Consider the following 18,518-nt stretch of genomic DNA (forward strand, 5'->3'; position numbering starts at 1 on the left):
ACAGGCCACGGAGGGGAGTTCATTACTTCCATCGTGAGGATGGAAGCCTTCATGGTTAGCCATCCAGAAGACTAAAATATTATACTGCAGAATTGGCGGCTCCTCCAGAAGGGCTCAGTTCCGTGCGTAAGTAAGTTCTCCGAATCGACACCCAACACAATATAAATTGCTATCTATTTATATTTAACTTGTATTGATTACATTTTGCTAAACCTCGGGATGTTTCGGTCACACAAGGCCATCTTCAACTTCAGCTTCAAGAGCCATATTCTATACAAAGGTTTAAGCTACACATGTCATGACTTTCTCATAAAAGTTAAAATGATATTATGTTAAAACTTTAATATTAACATTTTATATGAAATTTATGTTGTGAATATTTTAAGATGATGATCTTGTGTGACCGAAACATTTAGGGGTTTTAGTAACATGTATTTAATACAAAGAAACAGACTAGCTATACTTAGATGGCAATATCTTGTTCTAAAATAGACATAAATCGGATAAAGGAACTCTGTCAAACAACAACGTTATTCTTCAGCTCCTTGAAAACATCAAATCTCTTCTGGGCTTTTCTGAATCACGAAGGGGTCACAAGTGGTGAGCTTTTATGAACATGGTAATGAGCCTTCAATTTCAAGAAAAGCGGGGAGTTTCTTGATCCGCTAGCCAGCTCGGCTTCAGAGATTTGTTCCATAGAATTCTGTATTCTGCAAAAGTGTCCATATTTCGGTACAGCAAACTTTGATTTTCGAAAGTAGCAAACATCATAGCATGATATAACGAGAACCAACAGTCATTGTGCCAGATGTTGCGTCCTGCTGTTAAAAGTTGTCCCTGTGCTTAACTAATTAAGCACTACACTATGAAGACGATGGGGAAAGTGGATGTACGAGGTATTATTGACCGAGGAACTAGTTGGAGGTGATAGGTCAGCTTCAAGCTTCTGCCGCTTTACCGCTGGGGTTAGAACTCCTTGTACACATTTGATGGGAAGCTGGGCTGGACGACGTGGAGACAAGAAATCCCCCTCCGGGACTCTCGAACTCCGACCCCTCGGCCGTCCAGATCGCTACACCAGCTGCGCTACCCCTGTTCGGGTTGCACTTTGAAATATCATTCAAACATACAGCTTATTTTTCTGCTGGGATGATAAATTTGCTTCCTACATATTAATGATAGTACGTACTAACCTACGGATAGCAAAATATTCATGCTTTGTGAATTCTTAAACATGGTTTTGTTACGCAAGAATTACGTACAATTACTGATACGTTGCTCAGCAGAACGCGGAGTGTGCCGCCGGAAATACCTCCCCCTCCTGCTTTCCTTCCCGAAGGCAAGCTAAGCACTGCTGACGCTGACGGACGAGTGGGGAAGCCGCTGTAAGGGCACGGGGATTCACAGCAGATAATTACAATATAACCCAATGTTCAGCTGATTGTAATTAAAACTCTGAAATACACGTTTATTACTCTTTTTATGTTGATGATGTAACTAAAAAATCAATTGCATTTTCGTGGTAAAATTTCAAATTTTAACAAATATACTCGTATACTGAATAGTGGGGCACGCGATGGAGTAGTTGATTCAGAAACTATGTTACAAGCCGGAAGGTCGTGAGATCGAATCCCGATGAGGTGGATTTTTTTATTTACCTAATTCTTGAGCCACACTATGGCCTGGGGGTCGACTCAGTCTCTAACAGAAATGAGTACCAGGAATATTCTTGCGGGTAAATGGCGGCCGGCGCGTAAGTCTGACAACCTTACCGCCATCTATGAAATGACTGTCTAGAGAAAATGTGAGAACCTCAACAGCTCACAACCCTATGGGCCTCCACGGCCTGTTACAGGGATACCTTTACTTACTTTTTACTTATATTGAATGGTATGTAGGGACCACAAACAACTCAGAAGCTGAAGTAACCGCACTTCAAGCTGAAAGTGTCCCGCCCTCCGCCTCTGATGAATATGAACATAAAGTTGTCACTGTGCTTCACTAAGCCTCATATCACGAAGACGTGTGAGGCAATGGAGGTACAGTACCATGAATTCTTAACCTTGGCACTAAATGTAGGTGAGTGATCAGCTTCACGCTACGGCCGTTTCATTCCCGGGACAGTGCCTGTATACCAACTAGATACAAGTTTTTGTGCGCCCTACGGCCCTCATGGAAAAAATGTTTCTTTGTCTCTGTTGGTTTACTGCATAAAGTTACAGATTTTCTGCGTTGGATTTCCGAAAATCACGTCAATAAGCCCGATGAAAATACAGATAAACTGTGAGTATACAGACGCGCCAAAAGACTGTATACACACTTCAGCGTATAAAATATCTGCTTATATAATTTATTGGCATGTCTACGGCTCAACTCTGAAGATGTTTAGATAACCTTTATTAAGGTAAGCTAAAGCTATCCCTGTAACAGGCCATGGAGTCCCATAGGGTTGTGTGACGTTGAGGGTCCCACATTATCTGGGCAGTCGGTTCACAGATGGCGGTGAGGTTGTCAGCCTTACGCGCCGGCCGCCCTTTATCCCCCAGGAAGATTCCTGTTACTCTTTTCTGTTAGAGTATCTAGGGATATTTTCAGAGTATAACCGAAGATATACCAATAAATTATTTAACCTGATATTTGTACGTTGAAGTGTGTATGTATTTATTTTGGCCCCGCTGTATTTATGAACGGCTGGAATAAGGAGCAAGAAAAATTATCAGAGAAACAAATAATAAGACAGTAATATATTGTGACGTGTTCCTCAAAGCACTAAGATTCATTCATTCATCAGTAATCTGTTAGACGACAGGTCCACAGTCTCTCCCAAAACAGTTCCTCCACTTAATGCGATCTAGAGATTTCTCCTTCAAATGAGAATATCCTCTTCCGTCCCCAAGGTCATCCAGCATCTTCTTACGTCTTCTGGTTCGCATACATGGTGTCTCTGTTTTTGGAAAGAGACTATCCAGGAAAAGTGATAATGTGGTTGTTTTTCCATTTGCTTTCACATCGCAGTACAACAGCCGTTCAAACCACTCTGGTCACGCCTGTTGCTATACGAACTTGAACCATCTCGAGCATCATTTGCTCTGTGCTTCAAGTCGCTGCTGATGACGCTGCTTCCGGCATCAGTTTTTGGTTTTTGGTGTCTCTCTTCGTCTGATGCCTACCCTTTGACCTGTCCAGCAAAGGAGGCCCTGCCAGTAGCTACGCTACCGCTGGTATAGCTCTCAGGGTCCTTGGCATACTCAAGCCCCTTCACCATGAGGGGGGCATTAAGATATGGGACCAGAAAACCCCGTGTAACGCGGTTAACAATAGAACCTCGTTTACTTAGTAGCGAAGATCTCAATAATCACGACAACAGAGGAACTACTGAAGACGTCTCCTAGGCATCGGATACAGAAGCAGGTTTCCGTTACAGCGGCTAGGTAAACATTCTTCTCGCAGAAACGGGAAGGATGTTCTCATGACAACAGAGAAATCAACTGTTCCACCCGGTGTCCTCTATTCGGTACGCCAAAAACTACCTCAAGAGGATTACTAGAAGATTATTAGAAATTACTGCAGATGAGAATCCAGGAGAAAGAATACGACAGAAGACAAACAGAAGTCAGAAGTCAGAATTGAAGTCTTCATTTTATATGGTGTAGTTACAGTAACATTTAGAGTGTTACCATTGTTCACAGTTACGACATGTTATGGTTACAGTAAGATTGTGTTACAACTAAACTGTAGTTCCGCCTCGTGAATATCCAATAAATCGATTCACTTAATCGGGAACCCATTAATTACTTGTCGTGTTACTAGAATACGTGACAATATTGTGACATTCCGTCTAAAAGCCGGAATATCGGATTCAGAACGGGCGTCCATTGCTAGACAACGGCTCGGTAGTCACATTTCTGCTACAATAAGAGCAGTAAACGCATCATTGTCTGGGTGACAATTGAACATGTTCACGCAACAACGCGTATGTAACAGAACATTACCATGGAAATGAAAACCAGAACTAGTTCAGATCCCGATGTAACCAATACACTAGCTACCGTTGCGTCGAAAAACGCGAAAGAGAACCCTTGAACAAGATGTCTTCTAGACCGTCCGACTGTCGAATATAATAGACCGAGCGGACGGAAGAACAGAAGAGACCGGAACAGAGGCGAAGAGAGCAGAAGAAACCAGCAGATATAAGAACTAAGGAAGAAACAACAAAGACATGCCAACAAGAAGATCAGTGGAAGATAGAATAGCAGTTGAATACAGAAATGCAGAGCGAAGACGAAATTCGAGAGACGGCAGACTGGTCAGTTTGCATCGTGTGGAAGACTTTATTTTTGAGTAACTGTAATTGTAATTATAAACAACTTATCCAATAAATCCGCAACTCATTAAAATTTTGACGAGTTTGCAGAATAAGTGACAACATGTTATTGTAACTTGAAAATTACGTACGTTTCAGGGACCATCTCAGTTCTCATCACCAGGGTCTGACCCTTACAATCAGACGCTCATGGTGGAACAGAGATGATCCTTAAAACGTTGGTTATTTGTAACCAATTCACAGGGGCGATAGCCCAAGAAGAGTTTCTTTAATGAATCACATTTTAAGTAACATAATGTCATTTCTGAATATGCGAAAATATTTTAATCGAGTGCATTTAACCATATATGGTTTATGCTAAAACTGCAACTGTAACAAGTACAATGAAGATTTGCATATTATACTGCATTAATTCCACAATCCTTACTTATGTACTTACTCACTTACTTAATCCGTTCCTCTTATACCTTACGGTGTCGAGGTTGTTTTATCCATTTTGATAATTTTAGAGATGGCAGAACTACTTGGACGAGTGATAAGCTCGTCGCAAGTCCTCTACTTAAGCACACGACAGCACAAACACATATACACACCAAGTATTCAGGCCTGAGTGGAATTCGAACCCGCGATCCCGGCTTCCGAGCGAACGAAGACAGTACATGCCTTAGACCGCTCGGCTACCGTGACCGGCAATTCCATAACCCAACACATTAAATTTATGTAAACCCTTAATACTGACTGTGTTTTACGTCAAAACGCGTTGCATGCGAGAAAAGTTTGGTGTGTTGAAGTGCAGCCTACGTGGCTAGGCGTGTACTATTTCACAATTAAGTATCATAGTTTGTTCTGTTTAATGAAGTGAAAGCTGGTAAGACTGAGGAACTTACAACACATATTGACGATGACAAATTCATATAACGTGTCGGTCGATTAAAGTCAATGGAGGGGCCCAGTTTAGAGATTTACGAATCAGTAAAATAAACTGTCACAGTACAGAGTCCGGCGGTCGGCACTTATGACCACGAATTTCTGTGCTCCACTGAAGATATGACATTTCTTGACCACATAAACAACTACCAGCTAATCAAAAAAATACTCTGCTTCATGGAGTTAATTATATTTTTGTATTATGGTATTACTCACCTAGGATGAGTCAACTATAAACAAAACCTGGTTCGTTTCCCACAGTCTGGATGCAGGGACTGCTAAGTTCTTTCTCGAAGTAAGCATCTGAGGTCAGACGATGGGTACTTACCTGCAGAATCAAAACAATTGAAAATGTACTCGTAATGAAGAGCTTGTAACATAAGACACGAATAACAGATTTTTTACAAGAATTTATATGATCTAGACATATATACACCGATCTCAGTGGTCGCGAGGTCTAAGGCATGAACTGTCTTGCCCCGCTGGAAAACTGGGATCGTAGGTTCGAGTTCCTCTAGAGGCATGGATGTCCATGTGCGTTAATTCTGTTTGAGTTGTTCTGTGTGTAGATAGCGACCTTGCGACGGGCTGATCCCCGTCCAAGGAGTCCTACCGACTGTGTATAGGATTAAGAAACTAACGAAGCGGCCACGGTCCGACAAAAGGGCTGTAGAGTTGTAAGGAGAGATGTCTGTACATAATCGAGACGCAGTCTTCTGCTCTAGTTTATATGGAACTAGGTAATTTGTTACTATTTTTAACAAGTCAAAGGAAGTATATGTTACGACCATTCAGAATTTCTGTATTCAGTTATAATATACGTATACTGAACACTTAACGGGACGTAATATATTCGCTTAGTGGGGGTGGAGTCCAACTGGGTCCACTATGCACGGTGACCAATGATTGGCCTATTGTAGCCTGCCCCGGGTGATTATGATGATGGAGAATTTGGAGGAATGAGATTGGCAGGGGAAACCGAACTACTAGGGGAAAACCCGCCCCAGCGCCACTTTGCCCACCAGAAATCCCACTTGAGCAGACCCGGGATTTAACCCGGGCCGCCGCAATGGGAAACCAGCGACTAACCGCTTGAGCTATAGCGCGGCCTAATGTAATATATTACTCTATGCTTTATAGAAAAAACAGGCTCCTTACACTTACGTTGCTGTATTTACGAAATTCCAGTGCATATTTCGGCCAACAGACTGCGAAATATTAGGAATGAGACTAATTAACAACGAAATGAGGCTATATCTACAATAAATTAACACAAGGCAAAAAGATAAAATTATCTCTTTGCTTAACTAATTAAGAATACGCCATGAAGGCGTAGGGGGGAGTAGATATATAGATCCACATTTTCTTGACGCCGGCATTATTTGGAGAGAGTGGTCAGCTTCACGCCCCAGCCGCTTCACCCCTGGGGAAAAAGCCGCGGTACCCATTGGATAGGAGTTTAGCCGGTCTGGATGATGTGGAGAAGAGAAAATTCTTTACCATACTGGGACTCGAATTCCGAACCCTAGGGCGTCAAGCCTGTAGCCATTCTCTATACCAAATACGCTAACCCTGCTCCTATATTAACACCAGGACTAAATAATAATGCTATTTTGTAATAATCTAATCTTGTATTCCTTTTCAGGACATCGTTTCACTGAAAGTGCAGGCGTGTTTGAAATTCACATGTGCGCACGACGTGTTTATGTGTGGTTCCGTGCAATTAACATAGGATTGGTAACTGATATGAATGATAATCAAACCTGTTATACATTCGTGAAATTGCAAATGACTTATTGACTGACAGGTTAATTAATTCTTAATTTAATTAACAATGCTTGTGTTATTGCTTATATTACACAGAACCAGAAATTTTACGTTGATTTGTGAATGAAGTTTTCTTCAAAGAATGTGAAGAGTAACTGTGATAAGCCTGTAGCGCCTGAGGAAAATTTTGTGCACATTAACTCGGCTTCCAGGAAGCAAAGCGACTTTCTAAACACGAAACGCCAACACGTGACTCAGAAGCTCCGTACCTCTATCTGGTTCATGTGTGTGGATATGTTTGTCACTTTGCCTTCATTACAATGCAGCAATGCCTTCAGTACATATACCAAAAAATTGTAATCAGGCCAATCAGAGTGGTCAACCCTTATGGCGCATGTAATACCTTCGGCCGCTTAAACACTGTAGTTGTGGGTTCACATCCCATTAGAGACATGGATATCTGTCTGAATTAACTGGGTATTTGTGTAGTGACCTTGTGACTGGCTAATCACCCGTCCAAGGAGTTCTACAGGTTCTGAATAAAATTATAATTTTATAATTAATTCTGTATAGGCACAGGGCAAAGGGCATACGTAATCCGTCGACGTGGAAGAAAGAAGGAAGATACTGTTTAAGTTTCACTGCCGATCACAGTGGCCGTGAAGTCTAAGGCATGAACTGTCTTCGCTCTCGCGAACGCTGGGATCGTGGGTTCGAATCCCACTCAAGGCATGTATGTATGTGTGTGTGTTTATTCTGTTTTTGTGTTGTCCTGCGTGCGGTAGAGGCCTTGCAATGGGCTGATCGCTCGTCCAAGGAGTCCTACTGATTCTGTGTAGGATTAAGAAACTGAAAAAGCGGCCAAGGCCCCAAAAAGGACTGCAGAGCCATAGATAGAGAGGTTTCACTGCTTTCTGAGGTTCCGCATTTTGTGCCAACCATTACACCACATACACTGGAAATCCTAATGTAGGATTTCAGGCTCTCACAGTGGTAGTTACGAAGAGTTATACACGTATCTTCTGGAATATAACGTCTTGTATTCCGTTGAAAATCAACCGACGTTTCGGAGACAGCAGAATCTTTGAAGAAAGCAGTTTTCTGGGATTTGGCACCGTGTATATGTGGTGTTAATCGACGTTTCGGAGGAACATATCGCCTCCATCTTCAGGATAGAAGAAAAAATATAAGAAATCTGCAAGCGAAGAGACCGTGAGAACCGGTAAAAGCAGCTTTTACCGGTTCTCACGGTCTCTTCGCTTGCAGATTTCTTATATTTTTTCTTCTATCCTGAAGATGGAGGCGATATGTTCCTCCGAAACGTCGGTTAACACCACATATACACGGTGACAAATCTCAGAAGACTGCTTTCTTCATAGTCACCGCCGTGAAAGCCTCAAATCTTACATAGCAGATTCTTTGCTTTCTACCTTCTTGACGTTGGTTTTTGCTTGGCTTATTCTTCAAACCTGAAGATGGAGGCGATACGTTCTTCCGAAAAGTCGATTGACTTTCCGAAAAGATGGAACTTTTCACTTGAAAATCTAGTCTTAACTGTACCACCCTTCCGACGACACCCCTGCTAACACTTGCCTTTTCTACCGACTTCTTGTCCTGCAGGGAGCAATTCCGTTTAAGACTTTATCGGACAGAGGTAGAGCACTGACATAACTTTCTTCCTTCACACGCACACACAAGAATGAAACTTAACATGTTCCTGACATTATCTCCATAATATGAAAGATGGATTCCTCAAACTTGCCTTATCAGTCTCACAGAGGCAGAACAAGACACCCGTCTACTTCGCAGAGATATGCAACAACAGAAAGGACACAGTAACAACAAACTACAGGTGTTGAGTTACAAAGGACAAAGGCTTGTAGCTACTGCATAAGTCCCCTACTCAGGGTCGTCCAAAGTCCTATACTTCTTTGGCATGAGGTTGAGATTCCGTACTTATAGGTTAAATTTTGTAGTCTCAACGCACGTGTGCTGTGATAAATATCGAACGAAATGTCTGATTTTCACACAATTCTCAATGCAAGTTACTCCACGCAATGTCCTGTAATTTCCTGCCTGATTTTCATCAATATATCCACACAGGTGCTAGGACAGTGTAGTGAAATAGACGGTTACATTCCCCTCCACATCGGTATGCATCCACAATTGATGAATATTTTCTTACCTCGCTCGACGTAGCAGTCCCCGAAACGTCGTGTTTTGAAATATAAACAGGACGGTGTAACTTCGGAGATATGGACTAGAGCTATCGATTGAGCAAAACTGAGTAGGTTTTAACATAACGGAGACACAATCCAGTCTCCGGAACGTTCAGTTTTGAAATTTAAACAGTATGGTGTAACTCCGGAGACAGGGACTAGAGCTATCGATTGGGTCCAGCTGAGTAGGTATTAACTGAAGATGGAGACATAACCCAGTCTCCGTAACGTTGTGTTTTGAAATATAAACAGGACGGTGTTGAAGGTGTTTTAGATAAAATGAGGTCGACGTATAATGCCCAGAAACATAATGTTTGTAATCATAACATTATCCATTCATCTATGAATGCCGTAAAGAATAATCAAGTTTCCCAAATAAAACTCTGAGCCTATATTTTCAACTATAATTATTAATATTACAGTGTTTCCTTTCCTGAAAGATAACAGCAAAAATTATGCTAATGGTATGCAATAAGAGATCTACAGCTGAGAGTTGGCGATTCGTATTCTACAAATACTGAAGCTTCCCATGTGTTAATGGTACTGGTTCCAACTAGTCTCTAAGCCAAGGAAGGCCTCCTCCGCCTTTCTCTTAAGACGCCAAGTTCTACTAACAAGAACTTTACAAGAAGCCGAGAGTTCAGTATCTTTAATATGAAACCCTGCCAATGGATAGAATCCTAAACCATTTCTATGCACCTCTAACCCTCACAACACTTTTGCCTACAATATATCTTATTGTTAACTTTCCATATTCTTGCGGTGTTTCAAATGACGGTTTACCAAGGAGCTTCTAGACGAACGTATTCCTCTTCTGCTAAGTTTCTAGCAAAATGGTCACCTTATCATGGCCTCCTACAGCTTCCTAACCTAGTAACACTAAGTCACCTTCATGAGTTCATCGTTACGTAAAACTAGCTATTACATCACCTACAGAAAGAAATTTTATAAAATGTGCATGAGCACGAGTTTCTTTCCTCAATTCGAAACGAAATTGTAGATTTTATAGTGCAAGAGATGTTAGTTACGTACGTTTCCTCTTGGGAGGAAGAAAAGAGAAATGAGAGAAGAAAGATAGGAACTATACGTTATGATGTAGGTCGAACTAGGTTATCTGAGCTATTTCCTAAGATGGCGACGGAAAGGCGCCTTTAAATCACGTTATAGGGATATCCAGGAAGGCAGTCGACGGCGGCAGTCCCTGATACCGTAGGGACATCAATAAGAACTGGGGTCATCAAACTGTTTTCGTAACTTCAATATGTGTTACAGAGACTGAAGTTCGGTTCTGGATCTCGGCTCTTCTCTTATATATGGAAGGATAACGTTTGCTATTCTATTGTTATGTATGGTGAAAGTCATGGTTGGCAGCAGTTACGAACAGAAAAAGAAGATGGCAACAATAAACGACAGTGGGAAGTGTTCGAGACTACTGGGTTTTTGGACTTTGTCCATCGTCCTGTATTCTGAAGAACACACGTTTAGGAAAATTGACCTCTATCCGTCTGCATGTGAAAGAGTAGGAAACACTTACTATGTTGGAACCGTTTGAAAGAGCTAACCTAAATAACTCGTTAATTTTAAATTAAAAGCACTAAATGATCAGTTGTGAACAGAGAAGTTCATGGAGGTAGGCCTAGGCCCACTGGGGCTGTAGTGCCAAGGGGGAAAAAAAAAGATCAGTTACATTTAAAAGAAGTTAACTTCCTTCCTGTGTAACAACCAGAGTGCCACTGTGAATATGATAAATATACTGCTTGGTCATACCAATCACAGAGCTCAGGGGAGTTATATGATCGTAAGTGTAAAGAAATAGTGACACTATGATCAGCAGTAAAGAAAACTGAACTCGAAGAAAATCCTGCCAATTCGTGTACCAAAAACCTCACATGAAGTCAGCCGGGGTCGAACCCGAGGCTCAGCGGTAAAAATTCAAGACCTAATGGCCTAACCTGCCACATGGCCAGATTCTCCTTTACGTTCTTTTCACGCCATTAAACAATGCTAAATAGCATGGAGAGCAAATCGGCGGGGTCTTGGATTGGATATTGGATTTGTTGACCACTTATAAAACAACACGGAACTACAAGCAATTACAGCACCATCGCTAATCTCCACACTTCACAAACCACCACAACACAATCTAAGTCTTTTCCAGCCTACTGTGACTTCACCAGACGTTGCCTAGTAACGGCTTATAACAGTGGAAATTCTTCAGATTCCGCACTAAAGTCTTGTCTGCATGGCGACTCCCTTCCGACTGACTCTCTTCCGCACAAAATATCGTACAGATTTGACTTGGTTGCCCTAGTTGTTTTCCTTATAACCCATTTATATGGACCGACAAGAAAACAAAGTTCCCAATGGTACCTCTATTGTTGCATGCGTATCCGTTGCAGAGGGAACGTTTTTCCTAACCGTTGCCCAGAAACTGTTGATTCAGGACGTTCGCTACCAACGGCTGTTTCTCTGGCTCCAGAGTTTCTGCTTTGAGAAAATGTGCCACAATAAAGAACGAAAATTTATTTGTGAAGATTAATCTTCTGGAATACAGAGTCGCGTAATCCTATGAAAGTCAACCGATGTTTTCGAGGAACGTGACTGAATAAGAGGCCGAGCAAGAAACCAGCATGAAGCAGGAAACATGCACTGTGAGTATATGGCGTTGACAACAACCACTGAGCGAACTTCAAATCCGACAGAAATTTATTTAATTGTGGTTTACTAACAGATTCATTAACAGGACTACTACACGTGACAACAACGTTTAAAGAACTCTCATCCACGTCGTCCAGACCGGTTCTGGGGCCCACTCAACTTCATATTCAATGGGTTCGGGGGGCTTTTTCCCCAGAGGTAAAGCCTCCGGGGCGTGAAGCTGACAATTCACCTCTAGCTCGCCCCGAGGTTAAGGAAATGTTGATCTATATATCCACTCCCCAATACGCCTTAATGGCGAAGTGCTTAATTAGTTAAGAACAGGGCCAACTTATTATCATATTTAGATAATATATATTTTTAATCGAACAATGAAATCCAAACTAGTTCATGGGCTAGTGTGTTAGACTGTTCAATTATTTAGTCGATTAGATTAAATTCTGGGTCCAAAAGTAGATAATCTGCTTTCCTGAGTTCGAATAATTACATTACGACAGAAATGTATTAAATTCAAAGTTTCTAATGCATAGATTTAAAATTCCGCATCTTGCGTCCCACAGGATATTTCGTCAAAAAACCGTAGTCCCACCATAGCTATAATTATGCAACATAGTTTATCTTTTTACAAAAAGTGTGACTTTTAAATTGTGTACACTTTAATGTTATATTGGTTGAGACATTATGCTACAAGCCGATAGGTCGCGGGATCGATTCCCGATTGGTAATTGAGCTTTTCAATTGACCTAATCCTTCCAGCCGCACTATGGCCCTGGGGTCGACTCAGTCTCTATCAGAAACGAGTACCATAAATCTTCCTGGGAGGATGGGGGTAATGGGAGGCCGGTGCGTAAGGCTGATAACTTCACTGCCATCTGTGTTCCGATTGTCTAGAGAAAATGTGGGAGCCTCGACGTCTCACAACGCTGTGGGCCTCCACGGCCTGATGCAGCGATAGCTTTAATTTTACCTTACTTATGGAAGTTCTTAATTTCGAGACCTAATATTCTGCTTCGCCACCCATCGGCTGAGAAACACTGCTCCAATTCGTAACATAACATTACAGGTTATAGGTTGCATGAATATGTTGCTGGTATCACCTTCACTAATCCCACAGGAGACACAGAATCTGATTACACTGAACTGAATCAATACAGCAGACTAAGAAAGAGCAGACCACAAAGACGTAAATGTGATATATTTGGAAGTATATCAGATAATGAAGGGCCAAATCTCATGCGTTATCCTGCTGTTCCGTGTGTAGGGAAACTGCTGAATTATTTGCTTGTGGACAGTTCCCTCGGCATGCAATGAATCGTGGGACATGCAACGAGAGGATTATGATAACGGGGTTGTGTTATCCAAAGTTATCGGTGATAACCACCGAATACTGCATTGTTATAATGGAATAGGGCTGCAAGCTGAACTAGCACGCCATGCTTTGGTCTGATCAGTCAGAGCTTATCGTCATGTTATCAGTTGTAATTATTGTATATTGATAATCATATAAGGTGTCAATTAAAATGTAATCGCCGAATAGTTTATTTAATCGACTGCCATAGAAGATTTAACAAATTTTTCTTTCGAACATCAGATTACTAAATTTTGCAGCAAGTATCACGCGAAATTTTCAAATTATGGCGTGATTGTGTTAGTTCGCTTTTCTTCAGAAGGAACGTCGTTAACTTCACGGAGCAGAGAACACTTTGAGACGCTGATCGTCGTTCGCTGGACATAATCGCCGCTCTGGTTATATGATCTGTTGGAGTCCGTTGCATATGCTCCTTCCATTTCTGACTGTAGTTCCCAATTTCGTGGATCATACTGTCTTCCCCAATTTTCCGGAGAAGTTGTTCACTTCGGACATGACCTCCCCCTTTTACTCTAACTAATGGTCTGAGGAATGACCTTTTCTCGCTGCGTGGATACGTCGTTCGTAGTTCCTCGCATTAACCAGAGCCTAGCATTAGCTGTCGTAGTGTCGGTTTTCTGACCACATTTAAACTCCCAGAGGTGTGTCCTTCCCTATTTGTTTTCCAAACTTCCTTCTTAATGTCACTCTTGCTCTGCTCTAATTCATTAAACACTGCTCAACGTTTCTCTTCTTCTATAGGCAGTGTAATACAGAGTGGGGCGCAGAAACTTCCTTTTTTTGAAGGCGAATAAAAGAAAAATTTTAAGTTTTGAGGTTTTCACGGCGATGACTATGAAGAAAGTCGTCTTCTGGGTTTAGGTGCCGTGTATTCTTCGTTTTGGCCGACGTTTCGGAGGAACGTATCGCCTCCATCTTCAGAGCAGTTAAATGGCTTGGAATGCAGAGAGCAGNAGGTGGTGGCCACCGTTCTCTATGCACTGATGCAACCGTTTTCTGAAGTTCCCCTCTGCACGTTCCAACATGTGCACCGGAATTTGGGCTACTTCCTGCCGAATAACATTCTTCACCTGAAGCAGGTTTGTGGGGCGATGTTTAAAAACCTCTGCCTTGAGGCTGTGTGGGCCGTGGCACCATCCTGTCGGAACCAGACATTTCCTAGATTCATTTCTTCAAGAGATGGTTCGAAAAAGATATCAAAATCGACTGTCGAACTGCCAGGATGCATCCATTCATTTGACTGTCGCTTCAAGTGCGGTTCGTATGAGCGAGCCCAAGTTTTGTCCAGAGTGACAATCCTTCCATGGAAGTCGTCACCTTCCCTCTGGTACTGGTCCAACAAGTCCTGTGCAATTGCATAACGTTGTCATTGTTGCACCTCGGACATTTTATGGGGTAGCCAACGAGCTGCAATTTGGCGGCATCCAAGAATATCGTGCAGAATGTGGAGTACGGTTTTGTGACATACCTCAGCAGCTATCTCCCGCGCAACCCATCGACGATCGACATCCAGCAAAGAAGCAAGAAGTTGAATTGTGTGTTTGCCAACATGGGGTCGTCCTGAACGACGGCTGTCCTGAACGGCATCCCTCCTTTCACGGAACAATTTCACCCATCGTGCCACTGTGCGATATGGCAAAGCAGCATCACCACATGCTTCTCGCAGTCCCTGATAACAGTTTTGTGCACTACGACCTCGTGCAACTTCAATTCTTATCCAGGAGCGTTGTACTTGTTTCGTAAACATGCTGTTAGGGTGCTTGAACTGGGCTCCTGCACTTCAAGATAATGCACAATGCAACTCAATGAAACACAACCAGAACCACTCACTGCACTACTTCAACTGAACTTCTGCTTACAGCTACAGACGGCGCTAGTGCCGCCTGAAGCACACCTTTCATGTTACAGCAGTGCTGCCACTACTTTTTATCCAACCACTGTATGTGGTTCAGCTGTATTTATCTCATTCAGATCAAGCGGTAACCCTCTAGTCTTGCATTCGGGAGGCTCCCGGTTCGAATTTCGCCGAGAACAGCTGTTATTCTGAGATTCTTCGTGATCTTCCTTAATTCCTAATTTCTTGTTTGGCTGAACCTAATCGCACTCCCTTTGATTTTGCTGAGGGTGAATCTGAATTGTACGTATCTGGTTTGAATATTGAGTACGGCGCAGTTGGTTTTGCTTAATTTTTTTTTTGGGCTGAGTATGCTAGTATTTTATTTATAAGATTTGGCACAGTATTTCAATTGGGCCACTACCACTTCCTTTCGAATCATTTTGAATTCAACGTTTATCGGTCATTCCATCATTTAATGATATAGCCTTCGTGACAATGTGAAGGCTGTACGGCAGCCTAGCAACAGTACGTAACAACATCTATACGTCCCATAAGTTAACACAACATTCGTTAGTCCACCACACCGGTCAGAAGTCAGGGAATGCAAACCCCAGAAACGTACGTATAATGCCACTACCTACGGATGATATTCAAAATATGTATATTAGTAACAGAAATACACAACTCTGTGCCCTACATCTGTTCGGACGTTATTATTATTATTATTTATTTGTTTCAACTGCAAATGGGCTTTTAGCCGGTGGTAGTGGTACTACAATAAGACACAACGCATAAATAACATACATCACAGAAAATAACACACCACAACTATAAAGGACACACTATACATATTGAATACAGTGCAAATACAGTTACAAATACAATTAGAACTACAATTACATAAATTAATATTAATACATACATCACACAAAACAACACACCACAACTATAAAGGACATACTACACATATTGAATACAGTGCAAATACAGTTACAAATACAATTAAAACTACAATTACATAAATTAATATTAATAAAAACAGACATACTACACTATAAAGAAGTAACAGTAATGGAATACGCAATGCCATGATCTGATGCACTAACATTTCACCATGGCCTTCCCTTCATTCCACTTCACTACATTTACACACCCTTCACATCCTCACCACAATTTACTTCCCTTCCCCTCCACTTCACTTCACTGCATTTTTTATGATTTCCCCCACACCTTCACTTTGCCTTATTTACCACTTTCCTAAACATTTTCCTAAAATTACTTGGTTTTACAGGAGAGGGTCCCTAAATCAGCTGCAGGTAGTTGGTTCCAGAGCTGGGTAGTCCTGTATACAAAGGAATATTTCCGACATTTGCTTCCTGCTCCTAATTTTTTTTATCATAATCGACACCAAAAATGTGAAACTCTTCACTCTGTCCCGTGTCAGCCTTGCGTAGGGACCATGCCAATTATCTCTGTATCGTTCCCATTTTAGTACATGTAACGCAGAAGCAAGTTAAGCTTACATTCCAATGAAAATGATTTAATCCGTATTATATTAGTACTGAATAATTCATTAAAAGGAAATAGGTATAAGTTAGTCGAGCTGAATTAATATTATAATTAATTATTCACGAACGTTTGGAAATAGATCAGCATAAAAATTAGTAGAACGCCCCATTCAAAAATAAGAGCAAGTGGACACAAAGTGAAAATGAGTTGCATAATTCAATCATGTGTTAATGCTTCTGGGTGATGGTTCTGTGGCCAAAACATGCAGAAACTGAATATTTTGGTTTGAATTAATTTTAAATCGCAAGATTTCAGTATTAATGGATTGATCGAACTCCAATTACCTCTCTCCTATACACAGTTTATTTTGTAAATTAAGTAACATGCATTTCCGCTATCAAGTCGTCAGCTTCTATGAAAAATCAGTAGGCGTTTATATCAGAGGAGAAGGAGTTTTATATAGTCTGTGTTGTTTATTTTTACCAAGTAGTATGAGAAATGTATTCGTCATGTTTATTTCTAACCTCAATAACTGGATATTGATCATGTGATTGAGGTTACCTCTTTATAAGGGACCCAACAGAGTAGGTGTCTCCCCTTCACATGAGGACGTAAACAGATCTAGTTTCCGAAACGTTGTTTTCTAGTTCATAGAATACTGGACAAAGTCCGAAAACTCCCAGTAATTCTTAATATTATATACCAACGTCAGAAACCTTTAGAATCTACAGATCGAAGTTATTGTTAAGAAGTGGAAAAAATAAAATATATACATTTGCAATGAAAACTAATGTTTTAATTATCGAAAGAACCACAGCTAATATAAAATTTGACAAGAGACAATTAAGTTTTCAAATAAATCAATTTATAGTAATAATAACAATTCAATCCATTCCTTCATTTATTTTCGTGCTTACCCAACAACGAAAATGTCAATTAAAAAACGAGCACGCGTAAATATGGAATCAAACATACGCACACAAACAAACTAAGCCAAACCACGGCAGAGCGAACAGTAATAAAAATTCACCACAGTCAACAGCGCCAGCCATTACGCGGAGAGAGAAAAAATTGTATACGTACATTCATATTCCGTAGAATTCAGATTTTGCACTAGTGATAATATTAAAAATAAATGTGGGACAGTTCAGATATTAGGGAACGACGATAACAAATCAAATCCTGATTTAGGAGGAAATTAAGAGAAGATTGAACGCGAATAATACTTGCTACCATTCAGTACAGAATCTTTGGTCTATTCTTCTGCTGTCCAAATACATAAAAATTAGAACATAAAAAAAATTATTTTGCCTATGGTTCTGTATGGGTGGGAAATTTGTCTCTGACATTAAGGGAGGAACATAGACTGAGGGTGTTTGAGGACAGGGTGTTGAGGAAAATATTTGGACCGAAGAGAGATGAAATGACAGTAGGTTTGAGAAAATTGCATAATGAGGAGCTTCATAACTTTTACTCTTCTCCAAGTATAATTAGAATGATCAAATCAAGTAGGATGAGATGGACAGGGCATGTAGCACAAATGGGGAAATGCATATAGGATATTGCTGGGAAAGCCAGAAGGAAAGAGCCCACTGGGAAGAACAAGGCGCAGGTGGGTGGACAAACTTAAAATGGATCTTAGAGATATAGAATGGATATAGATTGGATTGATCTGGTTCAGGATAGGAACCAGTGGAGGGATCTTGTGAACATGGTAATGAACTTTCGGGTTCCATAAAATGCTGGGAAGTTCTTGAGTACCTGCATGATTGGCGGCTTCTCAAGAAGGGCTCAGCTCCATGAGTGAAGTGAACGACAAATAATAATAATAATAATAATAATAATAATAGATTTCTCAGGGTGCGACGCCCTACGCTGGATTCTGAATGAAATTATCTTGGCGGTTTC

At 41.1% G+C, this 18,518-nt stretch overlaps 1 non-coding gene across 1 annotated transcript; it reads right to left on the bottom strand.

Moving 5' to 3' along the window:
* Positions 1-16,510: 16,510 nt before the first annotated feature.
* LOC111875502 lies at positions 16,511-16,618 on the bottom strand. The gene has a single exon (XR_002844739.1). It is a non-coding gene; the product is annotated as a U6 spliceosomal RNA (small nuclear RNA).
* Between the last annotated feature and the right edge of the window lie 1,900 nt (positions 16,619-18,518).

This window comes from Cryptotermes secundus, unplaced genomic scaffold (assembly GCF_002891405.2).
Source record: "Cryptotermes secundus unplaced genomic scaffold, Csec_1.0 scaffold358, whole genome shotgun sequence".
Taxonomy (NCBI): Eukaryota; Metazoa; Arthropoda; class Insecta; order Blattodea; family Kalotermitidae; genus Cryptotermes; species Cryptotermes secundus.